Here is a 14,405-nt window from a genome sequence, read left to right on the forward strand (position 1 = left end):
CCCATTTGACATGCATGACTTCTGTCGACGTGACATAAAGAGAAGAGCGAAAAAAACGGATAACAGATGACGGATAACGGATGATAACAGGAAATAAACAGATTTCTTAAACTAATACAATATAATTTTTAAATAAAATAAGAACGTTAAAAAAATCTTAGAATTTTATATTAAACATTGAACATTCGTTAATTTATTATTAAAATAAATTAACGATAGATCAAATATTTTCAATTCTCATGTAAGTCCTCTTAATATAAAATAATAGAAAAAAACTCCTAAAAAAATAGCAAAGATTTTATCAGCAAAAATTAGTTAATGAAACTGACAAATCTTTAAATTATGACAAGACTCGATGGCGCCGTGTCGGATGCGGAAGTTGGCGAAACTTTATCACCACTCGTCGTTAAAACTTTTCCAATGACTTTCCACGAACTTGAATAAACATCTTTGAAAAGACTTTACTAGTTCATCATGACTTTTCAAAAGAGAGGTGGTCTTTTACGACTGAGCATTGTGTGAAGATTTTAAGAAGGCACTGAAGCGGTTTATTACGCGGTTTATCTCGTTAAGAATTGTTACGGATTTCAATCGTAAGTTTATTATGCTAGGCATGAGAAAACATCAGATTGTAATTTAAATAGATAATTAATTGTAGAAGTAATTAAAAATAGTTGTCTATAATAGATTCAGCTTAAATAAATATTTGTATTTAAGAAGCATAATATTGAGCATATTCGGAAAAATATTAATATATTTTTAATCGTAATAAAACAAAAGATATCATTAAAATTGCTAAACTTCCATTTTCTATAAGATCTGTCTTTTCTAACATTTTAATAATTATAAGATTGCAATCAATGTTAGACACATATATTATTTGGGACTCATTAAATTAATTCTAATTTGTGCATATCGCTCGTTCGCGCGAAAAGTTTAGTAAGGATAAAAAAGTGCGCAAAAAAATCCGAAATTGATTACGCTCCAACATCACGTCGAGTTCATCCGATATCGGGCATCTAGCTGCTATAACCAGTCCGAAGTGGTCGTCGTAAGTACAACCAGTGACTCCGGGCCGCTCACATTCCTCGTATCTCGTTATACGAGCGCAAAGACTTCGAAGGCCACGGTCAAGTTCGATGCCGATGGCTTGTGCTCGGACGCCGCAAGTTTTTTCTGTCGTTCGATGATCTCGCGGTAGTCGGCAAGAATGGGAATATCTCCGCGACACGTGGATTTAATTTCGCTTATCCAGGAAAGCGTGGTCGGATGGTCGTCGCGCTCGCCCATCGACGTAATCGCACGTACGCTCTCACAAAGAACATTCCGGTGTGATTCGCGTAATTATAAATTTGACCCAATTTAATCGATCAAAATTATCAATCGAGCAATCGTAATCGTGAAATGAAGAATTCTGAACAGGAATATCCATAAATATAATTTCCGACATCTGCGGCGAACGTTTTAACATATATGGCGAAATACGAGTCATTATCCGAGAGAATATTATGTTATATGTATATATAAATCTTTTAAATAAAATTCAAAAGTTTGCTTGTTGGCCCGCGAACGATAATCGATTATGTGAATCACGCTTAAGAGTTTCTCCAGGTCGCTCATCGAGATACGGCTCGCCGGTGCGGTCGCAAGATCGTGAGAAGAAGTGACGACCTTTTCGTTGGTGGTACAAGTCCCGCGTTTCGCACGCGCATTACGAAATCGCGCTTACTGCACTTAATCCTGCCGTAATCTGTAGCGCAATCGAATTGTAACGTCGTCGTTTGCGCTCACCTGCAAATCGGTTTTCCTGCAAGTCGACCGGATTCTCTCAATCACTATCGTCTGACGGCTGCGCTCTGTCTTCCGCATACCCGGAGATCTGCGCACAATGCACGGCTCCGTCTTGTGCGACAGGACGGTCCTCGTTTCTCGTTATTCCTTGGGAACAACCTTTTGCGACTCCGAGATGGCGCATTTTCGAAAGGTGTGCCCCAAAGTCGCTTTCCCTGCCTTCCCAAGCCTCGTTAATCGATGCAACGCTTAACGAGGCTGCAATGTTTCTTGAAGCGTCACGTAAGGGACGGCAGTTCCACGGCGAAGAGCAAGAGGGGCAACAAGCCGATGGAACAGATGTAGGAATCTCGAGAGTTCGTTGACGACAGTGAAATTTTGCTGAACAATCGGTTATTTATACGGAACCTCTTGATAAAACAATATCGAAAGATCAGTCACTGATTCTATGAATTATTGTCGTGGACCACAGATGATGAACTGATAAAGGAGCGTTCGAAAACAGGAACGTTAAATATTTGAAATTAATCACTCTTAATAATGGTAACGTAATAATTTTGCATAAAATTAGAAATTCAACATTAACAGTCTTGAGTATGTCTTACAATAAATTCTAACGAATTCGTATGAATTCTTGAAGAGCTAATTATTGGAACAAAAAGATTAGCAAGCACACTTATTATTCACAAAATTTATATCGACATCACGATGATACCGAGTAGCATAAATCACAAACAGCAATAACTATATATAATGTTCTCGTCGCTAACTGACGAAAAGTTCACAATTTACACACCACGCCACTGGCAGGGCACGCACAATTGCCAGAATTCAACGAATTCCGGAAATGTGATCTGCAGAGCAGGAAAAGGATGATACAAATTTCTCCGGAATCCAACAAAATATGGATATTTCTCGATGAAGTTTGCACGTTCGTTATATCGCAACCACGACGAAATCGGAGAGAAGACGCGGAGCAGGATATCGTGAGAGAGTGTTGGGGCCTTCCACCTTCACTGGCAGCCGTTCTGCCTTGGAATGTGCCTTTGCCCCCTGTTCTCCCCTCTTGAGTCGCTAGAGAGGCCCCAAGGGCCCCGACTGTTACACGGCATCCGTCTCTCCTGGTCTCTCCCTACCAGTCGTGCCGGTACCAGCCGGTCGATTCGGTTCTTGGATCGACCGCGTGTCAGGCCCACCCACTCTCGCAAGCCTCGAGCTAACTCAATAGGTAGGGTAGAGAACGTTCAGCTCAGTTAAAGCAGACTTTCAGGAGCATATTAACTTCTTGTTGTTGGTCTTGTTATTGGACATGATAAGCAATTGTTTTATTGGCAAATATATGTACCTTCTCAATCAAAGTCAGTTGTCGTCGTGCATTTATTCCGAATAAAACTGATTACTTTATCAAAATGGCATAATTTTTTATTTTTCTTAAGTATTATAAACAAATCTATCTATTTTGTGAAAAATATTAGATATAACATTAAATTTATATTTTAATTTAATATAAATAATTATGTAAACATTTTTTTAAATTAAAATATAAAACTTCTCTGTGTCATTATTAAGATAACATTTATAAAAATGTATTAAGAATATCTGAAACTGAAAGAAACACACACATATAATGTTTATTTAAATTTTTCAAATTTCAAGGTAAGTAAAAACGAGTAATAACGACCAGCTATGTTTTTACGACAGTTGCGTTACCTTCGGAAAGTTTAAAAGGTATAATTTTCAGGGAAGTAAATAAATCTCGTAAAATTTAGTATATGTTTTTATTCTTTTGCTTCCTGCGTTTGTGACAGTCTCATGAAATACGTTGTTGAAGATACTAGTGAAGATAAATATTTTTGGAAGCGCTTTAACAAGTTCTTAGAAATATAGTTTGTTCGGTCGAAAATTCTTCGAGTCCGTTTTATCCGGTGGACCTTTTTAAGGGACTGTCTTACCGAGAAGTAGTAAGCGATCAGATCGACGTTTCATTGTTTGCAGCTGATAATTTAAAAAATTTTTCATAGTATTTTTGTTAAAAGAGATATTTAATATCATCGAGAAAATGAAATTAATTTAAAGAGATGGACATCATCGTTTAATACATACTATAATTTTTTTCCAATGTCTCTGTAAAATACAAAAACAATAAATTTCTTCTTTTTCTTAAAGAAAAAGGAATTTAAAAATCTAGCAACGACTATTACGGGTTTCTTAAGGAAAGTGCTTGACGCATCGTAATGTTACGCGCGAATGTATGTAATCGATAAAATAATATAACATGTAGAGACACGATGCAGGATAATGCAATATACTGCATCTACGCGAGTAATAGAATGTTACTCTCTTGACAACAGCTTGTTTTACATAAATATTCGACTCTCGAAACAATGGGATGCCATGGGTAGTATTTACCGAAATAACATGGAAGCGTAAGCGTTATGGACTCATCCATACAAACAGCCGTTGAATGGGCGTTTCTCAACCAAACGTAGAGACAATGGAGGCATGATCATATACCGAGCATGATGCTAGACTGGTTTCTATAAGCTTTTTGTATAGACGTATTTTTGGTATATACGACGCCTATGTACGTCGATGCGTTGCACCTTACGCATGACTCTGTTCAATTATACCAAATTAATCCACACTCTCGAATCAATATGAATTATTAGTGTCTTAAAATGTACATATATGTATAATTGATCAGACGCAAGATAATCAGTTAAAGTTTTTAATTTTAATTTTAATTTTAATACTATATTTCAGACTATATTTCTTAAATTTGACTTTTATAACGACAATAAATTTGTCGCTTGTAATTCATATTTCGATTAAGAAATGTTATGTAATATAAAAGAATGTTTATGTAAAAGAGAAACGCGCGTTATAAATGTAGATTGCAGGATACTTTTTTTTCAGTAGGGCGCATTCGTGTTTCCATTGCATCTGGGAGAAAGAAAGGACTCTACGAGCACAATGGTCTACGTAATTAAGGGTCAAAAGTTTTTAGCTTCGTTAATTACGCGAACACTTTAAATGACGCTATTATCATTCCAGGAATGCTGCTAGCAAAATGCTGTGCGTAATATAATTTCATTTCTTCTTCGTCTTCTTCTGTTTCTTTCTTACTGACGTCTGAATTAATGATAAAAACAAAGAAGCATCAATTTAATTATATGTATAACATTAATAATTATATTTTGTTTAAAAAATAAAATAATAATTAGATGAATAATAATTAACTATTAAAGTTACATCAATTGTTACATATTTCTGCAAAAGTTAACATTTCTCAATAGATAAACTGGTCATACGATCCTTCAAAGCATGAATCCGACGTTTCAATGCGATGGCGACAGATGGCACCGCAAGTATATATAGTTAACTTTGTTTTACATATAATCTCAAAGTGAATTTTAAAAATAAAATGGATTATAAAAATTTTAATTGTACACTTTAAAGCAGTGATTATGAATTATACATTATAAAAGAAAGCAGAAAAGTGCTAATCACTAAAAGTCGATTAATTTATTTATCAGATATATACCGTATAGTACAGTTAACAGCGTTAAATGAAACTTAATCGCTAAGATATTCGACGCCTACGACGAAAAAGAAAGAACTGCGATAAAAGATGGAGTTACGTCCAATTTGCGCTGCGACAAATCGATCCGCGAAAGAATCCCTGGTTCACGATTCCCCTAACAATATCACAAAAAATTCGGCTTCGAACGCAAAAATCAGCTCACGCCCAAATGGAATCGGTTTCGCGGTAGAATTGCCATCCCGAGCGAGATCTCCGGAATAGTCCTGCCGTCGAGAGTCCTGCGGCGAAACGGAAATCAACGCGAATGCGGTCGCGTGCGGAGGCATCGAGCACGTTGACCTCCAACGTTGAGCTATGCCGACTAACCGAGCATAAGTTCGGCCGTTTTCCTTTCCGATCCTGCCTGCGTTCCTCCGGTCCAGCTTTTCCTCCTCCTCCTCCTCCTTCTTCTTCTTCGGCGGGGAGAGTTATGAGTTATAGCGGGTTATAGTTTTACGAGACCGGGCCGAGAGACGACGATTGTCGGGGACGGAAGGGGGCTGCTGCCTTCGCATTCGGACCATTAGTCCGGCACGGCAATTCGTCAAATCGGGAGAAATGTAGTATCAATAACGTACCGCAGCTGCTGCCACCGAAGCATGCATTTCCCTGACGCGCAAATTGCCGGCGCCGAATGCCTTTTCGAATGGACGCGAGCGACAATCGTTTCCGATTTCGCCCACCCCCGGCACCCTCCGCCCCCTGCTGCTGCCCCTCGCACTCTTCTTCTCTCCCTTTAACCAACGGCATCTGCTGTTTTTACCCGGCGTCGATCGCTTTCCCGAAAGCGCGCTTTTTTTCCGTCAACCAATCCGTCGATTCATCGCCAGCGCGAACAGCACAGTCGTGCTAATGGCTAGATTATCTTCTGCAAGTGGATTTAATCGACGCTATCTCGGTCTCCGATAAATTCTCTCGGATAGGGGATGAAAATAGAAATTTCCACGACGCATTTGCGATGTGTATTAATCGCGCAAAGTCTAGAGTGAAAATTATCTGGGGAACGCTATTATTATTTATGATATCGTTTTCTTTCTTATCGCATTAAGCATTCTGACAGATTAGTTCTCTGCTAATATGTATATCTGAGATTTAAAGATTAAGGATAGAGAACTGCACAGCACTGCGTGTCCTGACTCAGGATTCTTCCGGTTTTCCCTCGTACACTGACTCCGTCGTGTGTTAATTTCCCGCGGTTTCCATTCTCTAAACCGTATTCGACGAAACTTCGTGCTCCGCGATGTGTGCGATGTTTGCGGATAAATCGTCGTCCCCGACCCCCTATCTGCCTCCACATTTTTCCGTTCCCCTCTTTCTTCTCCTGCCGATTCTTCTCCTTTTCCTCTCGCTTCCTCCGGGCATCCCGCGTTAAATAATAAATACGAGAGGGTTCTTCGGGAATACCCCGAGGGTGCCATTAGCGGGGTACAGGCCCGCGCCCTCGGACTTACCCTCTCGCACACTTCGAAAACCCACCTCCCGGTTCTCCCATTCGCCCCGTCGCGTCGTCTTCGGCTTCTTCCATGACTCGAAACGCGAATCTAATACACTTAGAGACGAGACGCGCGGCGCGCTATGGAAAAAGGGCGAGGGTCTCAGCGATCGCTTTATGGAGGCAGCCGCCTTTCTTTCTCCTCTATGTTTCTTCTTTTTTCTCCTTTTTTGAACTCGCCGGACGGGCGTCAAACCAATGACTGGCTTGAAATTTATGAAAAGGATCGAAAGATCATCCCGCTCGCCGGGGACAGTAAGCGGGGAGTGTTAGAGGGGGACGACTCTAATGTTTGGGATATTAATGGGGGTGCTTCTCGTATCTCGCGCGTTGTAAATTGCCGTGTCACAGAACGAGCCTTCACACTTCGATCGAATTTAGTTAAAGACGTCTATAATCTTCGTCCATAAAACGTCCAAGATTCATTGCAACTGCAAACAAATGACGATGCTTTAATTTTATCGGTGATTACGTTGAGATAAATGTAACAGTTAAATTAACGCTTGGATACATGTCCTATGAATTTTACAAATAAATTTTGCAACAACTCAAATAGTAAGGGAATAATTTCGATGTTGAATTGGATATAATATATTGAAAGACGATCTTAAAATTTCTCTTTAAACATTACCTAGAAAAAAAAGGAAAGTTTAATTGAAGTTATCCGAAAAATATTGTAAAAATAAGAATTTAAATACTCCTTGTACGCATCCAAGGAGTGAATCCTAATAAATTTACATCGCATTTACTTTGTCAAGTTGCTTTTGTTTACAATTTAATCGTTATACAGAGCAATCACTTCCGTTACCCGATATATTTTTCGCTCGTATGAAAATATCGCTTTGATAGTCGGAATCTCAATATTCGTTACCGCGCAGCCGGTTAAATTCCAAAATCCAGAATCTACTCTCGATTAAACCCGCGACCATCGATCTCACGATATCTCGATAAAGAGGAAAAGAACCGCGCTATCGAATAGAAAACTTCCAATCAGCGTGGAGACCCTTTTTTTGGATCTTTTTCGTCGACCCAGATCGGCTTCCCGAATTCGATGCAAAGAAACATTGTGGAACTGCTCGCCCGCCTCCGGAAATCTGTGCAGGACTTCCGGCAGATCTAATAGAGCTCGCTTGGAAAACGTCCACCGTTCGCTCTAGCCGGTGAAACGGTTAATCGAGACCATTGCGGGCAACAGAGGTTCTCAAATACTCCTGATACTTACGGATTGTATCGCAGGACTCCAAAATGATCAAACTTCCTTGATCTCTCGATCGTTCCCGATACACGGCGTATGGCATTGAGTTCGCTTACAACTACAAACGTTACATTTAAAAAAAAAATCGTTGAATCTTTTAACAGAAAAAGCAATTACGCGAATCGATCCCCCAAATATATATCAAATGGCGTTTCCAATTAATATTTGTATTAGAAAAAAATTTGTATTATATAACATATAAAATAAAATGGATTGTTTTTTGTGCGGAATTTAATTGTCTGAAAACATGTACAAATTGTTTTCAATGGTACCATTGTTATATAGTCGGCATTGCAAAATCGTGCGATGTAATTGGCTCTCTTTGTTGTCCCAGGTATATTTAATTGAGTGTTAAAGATCTTTCAAAATATCTCAAACCTTAAATTAATCGTTCGTTCTTTCGTAAGGAAAGTAAAACAATTTTTACTTTCCAGGACAATTTTTCGCGGGTATATTTTCTTGGCTATTCCAAAGCCGAAGTTTGCTGCGCCGGGAGATGCATCAAGGTGCACGCAGCAGCCCTGGAAACGCGTCGCGGCACGAGGGGTAAGTATCAATAATTGAGCACCATGGGGGTGGCTTCGCTTGGCCATTTAGCGGTCGAGCGAGGGGGATGGTCCGCGGCGGGTGCCTATGGTACGGGGATATCGGTGGATGTATCGCACGGCGAGGCCTGCTATCGACATGTCGACGAAGCCAGACCGGAGCTGTATATTCTACGATATAGGAAACTATCCTAGCCGCGATCATGATACGCGAAAATACCATCTGTCATTCGGGGATGCGTGCCGGGTCCCTCCCCTCTCGCCCTGCCGAGGTTTTCGGTCCCTCGCCACCCGCCAGATCCGTGGTCCTCGAATTTTTTCGCGTTTATCGCGGCGATTTCCTCGTAATGAAAACGGGAAAAGCGTCATCATCGAAAGTCTGATTTGTATTTTGCAATTGGATGCAGTTATAACACAATAAGAAACCAAGAGCCATTTTCGAGATTTGTAGTTCTGCATTGCGAAGTAAACAGCCATAAACAGGACAGGAGATTTTCTAAAAACGCACATAACACATGAAATTGTATTTGAGGAAGATTGTAGTTCGGTCATTATATTTGAGATAACGTTGGCACAGAATTTTATTTTTAATGCGAAATTTTATTTTTCGCGAAATTTACTCTAGCAGAAGAGTAAGGTTTTGGAATTGGTTCCGCATTGCAGAACTGCGGCCAATTATGATAGAACAATAAAGAGAAGGAAAGACTATAAGAAATATTAACTTGTTTTAGGCCTTAAATTATACATTGATTTAAATATTTTTGCTTATAAAAGATTTTAATCATTTAAAAATCATCCTGCATGTTATACATCGTGTATCGTTAGTGCAGCTTATCGAACTTTTCATTGGCTTCATTTATTAGTTAACGCGCACACATGTATCGCAAATTAGCGATCCACTTCGGCGAGGCCAACACGTAATGGATAATTGCATTTAAAATATGCATCGGCACTTTCGCAGTCGAGCTAAGTGAAGTCGTGCGAAATTACGTCGAGCGACGCCGCTAAGCTCGAAAAATGTTTTCTTAAATAGCGTGACCGTAAGACCCAGTTAATCCGGATTCCGGAACAATGCGGGATTTGAAACAATTGGCTGCGAACGAACGAGTATCGGGACCGGGTTGCTGCCCGGCAGCCGTGAATAATCGTGACCCATAGTCGGATTCACTTTCCAATTAAAGGTCCCCGATTTGCATTCGACTCCAATGCCGTTGATCGGAACGCGCGACCGAATGGGGGTCGACGACCGAGCCGCGCCATCGAAAGTAGCGAATAACGAGAATGGCGATAAATCGATCGAACGTGTCAAACAATATGTCCTTATCGTGGCTCGAATATCTCGAATATCGCGCGGTATTGCGAGTACAATAGTTACATCTCAGTTAACAAAACGGCGGTGACGCGGATTAAATCCGCTATCATTAATTCAATATTTTTATTGTAAATATTAAAATGAAAGATGAAATACTTGAAAAAATAAAAATTATTTGTTGTAGTAAATAACGTGCGAGCGTATTACACAGTGAAAAAAGATATCGTTTTCTATCTCTAACTCTTTATTTAAACTTTATATTTAAACCTTCTTTTTAATGCTGATTAACATTGTTGCGTGATAAAAAAGCAAATATAATTTTATCTAGGACCGATCGTAATCTTGATTATTATTATTTTCGGACAATTATGGTTTAATAAATCCATAATTATTTATCAATCTACCTTATAAAGAATCGTAGTCTTGAAATAATCGTTGATTCATAAAACATCTCAGGAAGTTATTTAATTATCATTATAAAAATTGTTTTTTTACATAGAACTGGCAAAATCGAAATAATTAAACATATAAGCATTTATACAACTTAATAGAATAAATAAATATAATTTATAAGTAATGATATTTGAATATATCATGTATAAATAATCATTCATAAATATTTCATAAATTTCGTAATAAATCAATATTGCTCTGTATTTAATAAAAGAGAATTTATAATTAACGGAATATAAAATGTAACAGAGTAACATTACAGTACATCCAATAGAATAAGATAATAATGTAAGAAGAATATTATATATAATAAAATCTGATAAAGTAATTTAGTAATATAACAAAACGTATATATAATAATCTTTTGGTAGAACGAATGTTTATTAAATAATCATGTCCAATAAACGTATATATCCAACGGACCTGTATCTCTCGCGACCGATTTACATTCAGTTACGAAATACGTCCAGAGAAAGGAACGCGTTTAAATGAATCCGATTCATCCCGTTTATTTTTCGCGCCGCGTCGCGCCGCGCCGCGCTACGTCACGCGCGGAAGGGGGGGTGAGACTCGGCGCGCAGAACGGCACGGCCGTAACGGTCGGCGCGCTCGCCGCGCGGCGCGCTCATTCCGATTCGAGCGAGTGGGAGGAGGGGACGCCGAGGTACTTCGCGCGGGCCGCGCGCGCCCGATCAAATTCACGCAGGGCAGATGCCGAACGCCGAGCGAGCGAGACGCACAGCACAGCACAGCACATAAACACTAAACCGCCGAGCGCGAGCATATAACAAGTAACAATAATACGTACGCAGTAGCCCCGTAGCCGCGACGACACTCGACACCCCCGAGCCCCGAGCTGCGCGTCGCTGCGTAGAACGATTCCTTATTCAACGCGCCATTGCGATTTCATCGCGGCAATTGCTCCCTTTCGGAAATGACCAGAACATCATCCGTTCTCGACACGACGAGCTAGCGTCGCGGTTTCAGATTTTTTATTCGGAAGCGAGGAATATCTCCTTCTCTAGGCATAGGTAAGACTTTCCTCTTTTGAAAAAGAGGTTGGAAGCGAGAGAATCTTAAATTCTCGTACATAGTTAAGGAAAATTAATGCTAAGTAGACGAGTCTTGATAGCAACGAATTTTAGTCGCATATATTCTTATAGCGAGTTTAATTCTTTATTGTATCGCGTTACAACGGTGCTTTGCAATGCACGCATATGTAATCATAGATACTTCGAAATCGGATATCTAGACCGATATAATCCATTATATTTCCGGTAGGAAAACGGTGATTATTTAATGAGCAACGCATTGAATATTCGGCGAAATGTAAAGAATTATTATTAATGCATTACAATTACGATTAATGTTAATGTTAATAACTTGATATTAATATTAATAATTTTAGTTAATAATAATATTAACAATATATTAGCTTTTTATCCGTAATTTTTTCAATCCTCTTTACGAAAGAAAGGGCATTTAATTTTTACGAATTTTGTGCGACATTGACATTCTATTTCATTTCTAATTAACACATCTATAAGTGTAATATTTGATAATTATAATCATTCTAAATGTAATACGTTAGAATTTTATGTTTCTAATTATTACTTAATTATTTACAATCGCAGTTAATTTGGCAATATATCAAATTTTCATCGCAATAATTGCAGAGTCAATTTTTTTATTGTTTTAAATCTTTTTTTTTGCGAAAATTTAAGTTTTAAACTTTTCACCATTTCGTAACGTAGTTGCTATTTTAAAAAAATATGAATTCGAGAAGGTTTAGAAATAAAATCTTTAATCAAATCGCAAGTTGAGATAAAATATTTTCCTGATGTTATTTAAATTCAAGGATAGAAATATTTCATTTATTTAATAAATTTATGTTATAATGCTGTATCGATATCTTATTAGATTAATAATTTCAACCGGTACAATTATTGTTGTTTCAGATGCAGATGTAGATGCACTTCCTAGGAATCTGGCGGCTGCAGTACCGGAGGATCCGGTTCGAGCTAAGCAGGATCGGCTTGAAGGTAGATTTCACCTTTATCTTATCTCACACACGCTTGAAATTTAATAATTTTAAAATATACATCTTTTATGGAAATACTCTGAATAATTAAATTAATATATTTAATATACTAAATATATTTAAAAAATATATATATATATAAAGTCTAGAGTGTACACATGCTTTCTGCTTAATTCATTAATATTTATTTCTTTAAATAATTGACATATTTCACAAAAATAATATCTTTTGTAATTTTTTAATTTTAAAATACATCTATTTGATTTATAATTAACTAATAATTAGTTAATTTATAATTAACTAATAATTAGTTAATTTATAATTAACTAATTTGCAACGTTTTACAAAAACTTTTGCGGGTATATCCAAAAATTATATTTCGAGTATTATAAAAGAAAATTTACATTTATTTGTTTAATTTAAATCTAATTGGCGACATTATATTTTCATTATAGATTCGGATGCGAGACGTGGCCGTTCCTGAATGGCTGTATCGATGAGTAGAATTTAAAATACAGGTGATGGTTTCTTCCGGCGAAATTGCTATTTCTGAAATCAGTGTCATGCATGTCGCGTGTAGATTTTTGCATGTAGATACATATGTACTTTTGCATGAGAAGCATCGAATGAGAAAGAAATATAGAAGTCATATAGAAAAGCAGAAAATTTATGAAAATTCGCAAAAAATATTGCGAGCTTAATTTTTGGTTCGCGTAAATAGATTACGCCATTACTACTTCTTTATTCACATATTTGCAATTAGATTTGTTAATTAATATATAGATTTTTGTCAATTAAATTTGCAATTAAATTTGAATTATAAAAATATCGCGGAAAACATTAAAAAATTTGTTATTTTTCATCACGACTCTTCGATTCTGATTTTTTATAAACATTTTAACACTACGGTTTTCGTCAAATAATATTCACAAAGAAATTGAGAAATTGAGCCTCGCAAGAATATCGTGAGGTGAAACGATCTTTGCAGAAATATTGCAAAGCAATCGATATGATCTTCGTAAAAAAGGATGTTGTGAAACACAACGAATGTAAATGAAAAGAGAATTCGTATACCGTCTCATTCTGCAGTTACATACGCTTTAAATTTAGTTTATAAATATTTCATAGATTGTCATCAAAGAGATTTGCTAATTTTATGCCGTCATAAATGTCTTTAATAAATTCTCAAATTAGATCGCGAATTTCGTGTCGCGCAAATGTGCATTGTTCGTAAAGTACACTGGACGTATAGAACTCCCTAACTTTTTGTACTATAATTTACAATTTCAATTTTATCGATAAATACTTGTTAATTATCAAATTCATAAAGTATTGAATTATTAAGTCCATTAAAATTGTAATCCCGTGTTGAATTTCGTATCGCGAGTGTATTACGTGAAGTAAAGTGAAGTGCAAGCAACGTGGGACAACGTAGGGATGCTCCCAAACCACTTCCGGATGCTGTTGCAGATGTAATTGCAGCGGAAGATACATCGATGGACGACGAGGGACATCGCGAATTGATGAGTGTTGAATTTCAGTTAATTTGGCATTTAATCTGTTTTCTTTAGCTACATCTTTTCTGCAGTTTATTGCAATTTATGTATTATTCATTCCATTACATTATATAATCAAATATTATTATAAAATTAATATTATATATTCTTAGGTTCGAGATAAAATTATTTAACTTCTTTTTTACGATCTTTCTTCTTATAGTAATAAAAATGCAGTATAATGTAATATGATATAAAAAATCTACAATTCTACAGAGATATCAAAATTATACTTCTCTAGTAATAATATTCGTGTGTGTATATATATATATTAATTTATATATAAAATTGAAGGAAACTAGTGTAGCTAAAGAAACAGATTATAATGCATGAGTAGTAATCGTTCGCAATAATGACACTGATTTCCAACGGTAGAA

This window comes from Temnothorax nylanderi, unplaced genomic scaffold (assembly GCF_030848795.1).
Source record: "Temnothorax nylanderi isolate EJ_2023f unplaced genomic scaffold, tnyl_v1.0 TNYL_tig0001_pilon, whole genome shotgun sequence".
Lineage (NCBI taxonomy): Eukaryota > Metazoa > Arthropoda > Insecta > Hymenoptera > Formicidae > Temnothorax > Temnothorax nylanderi.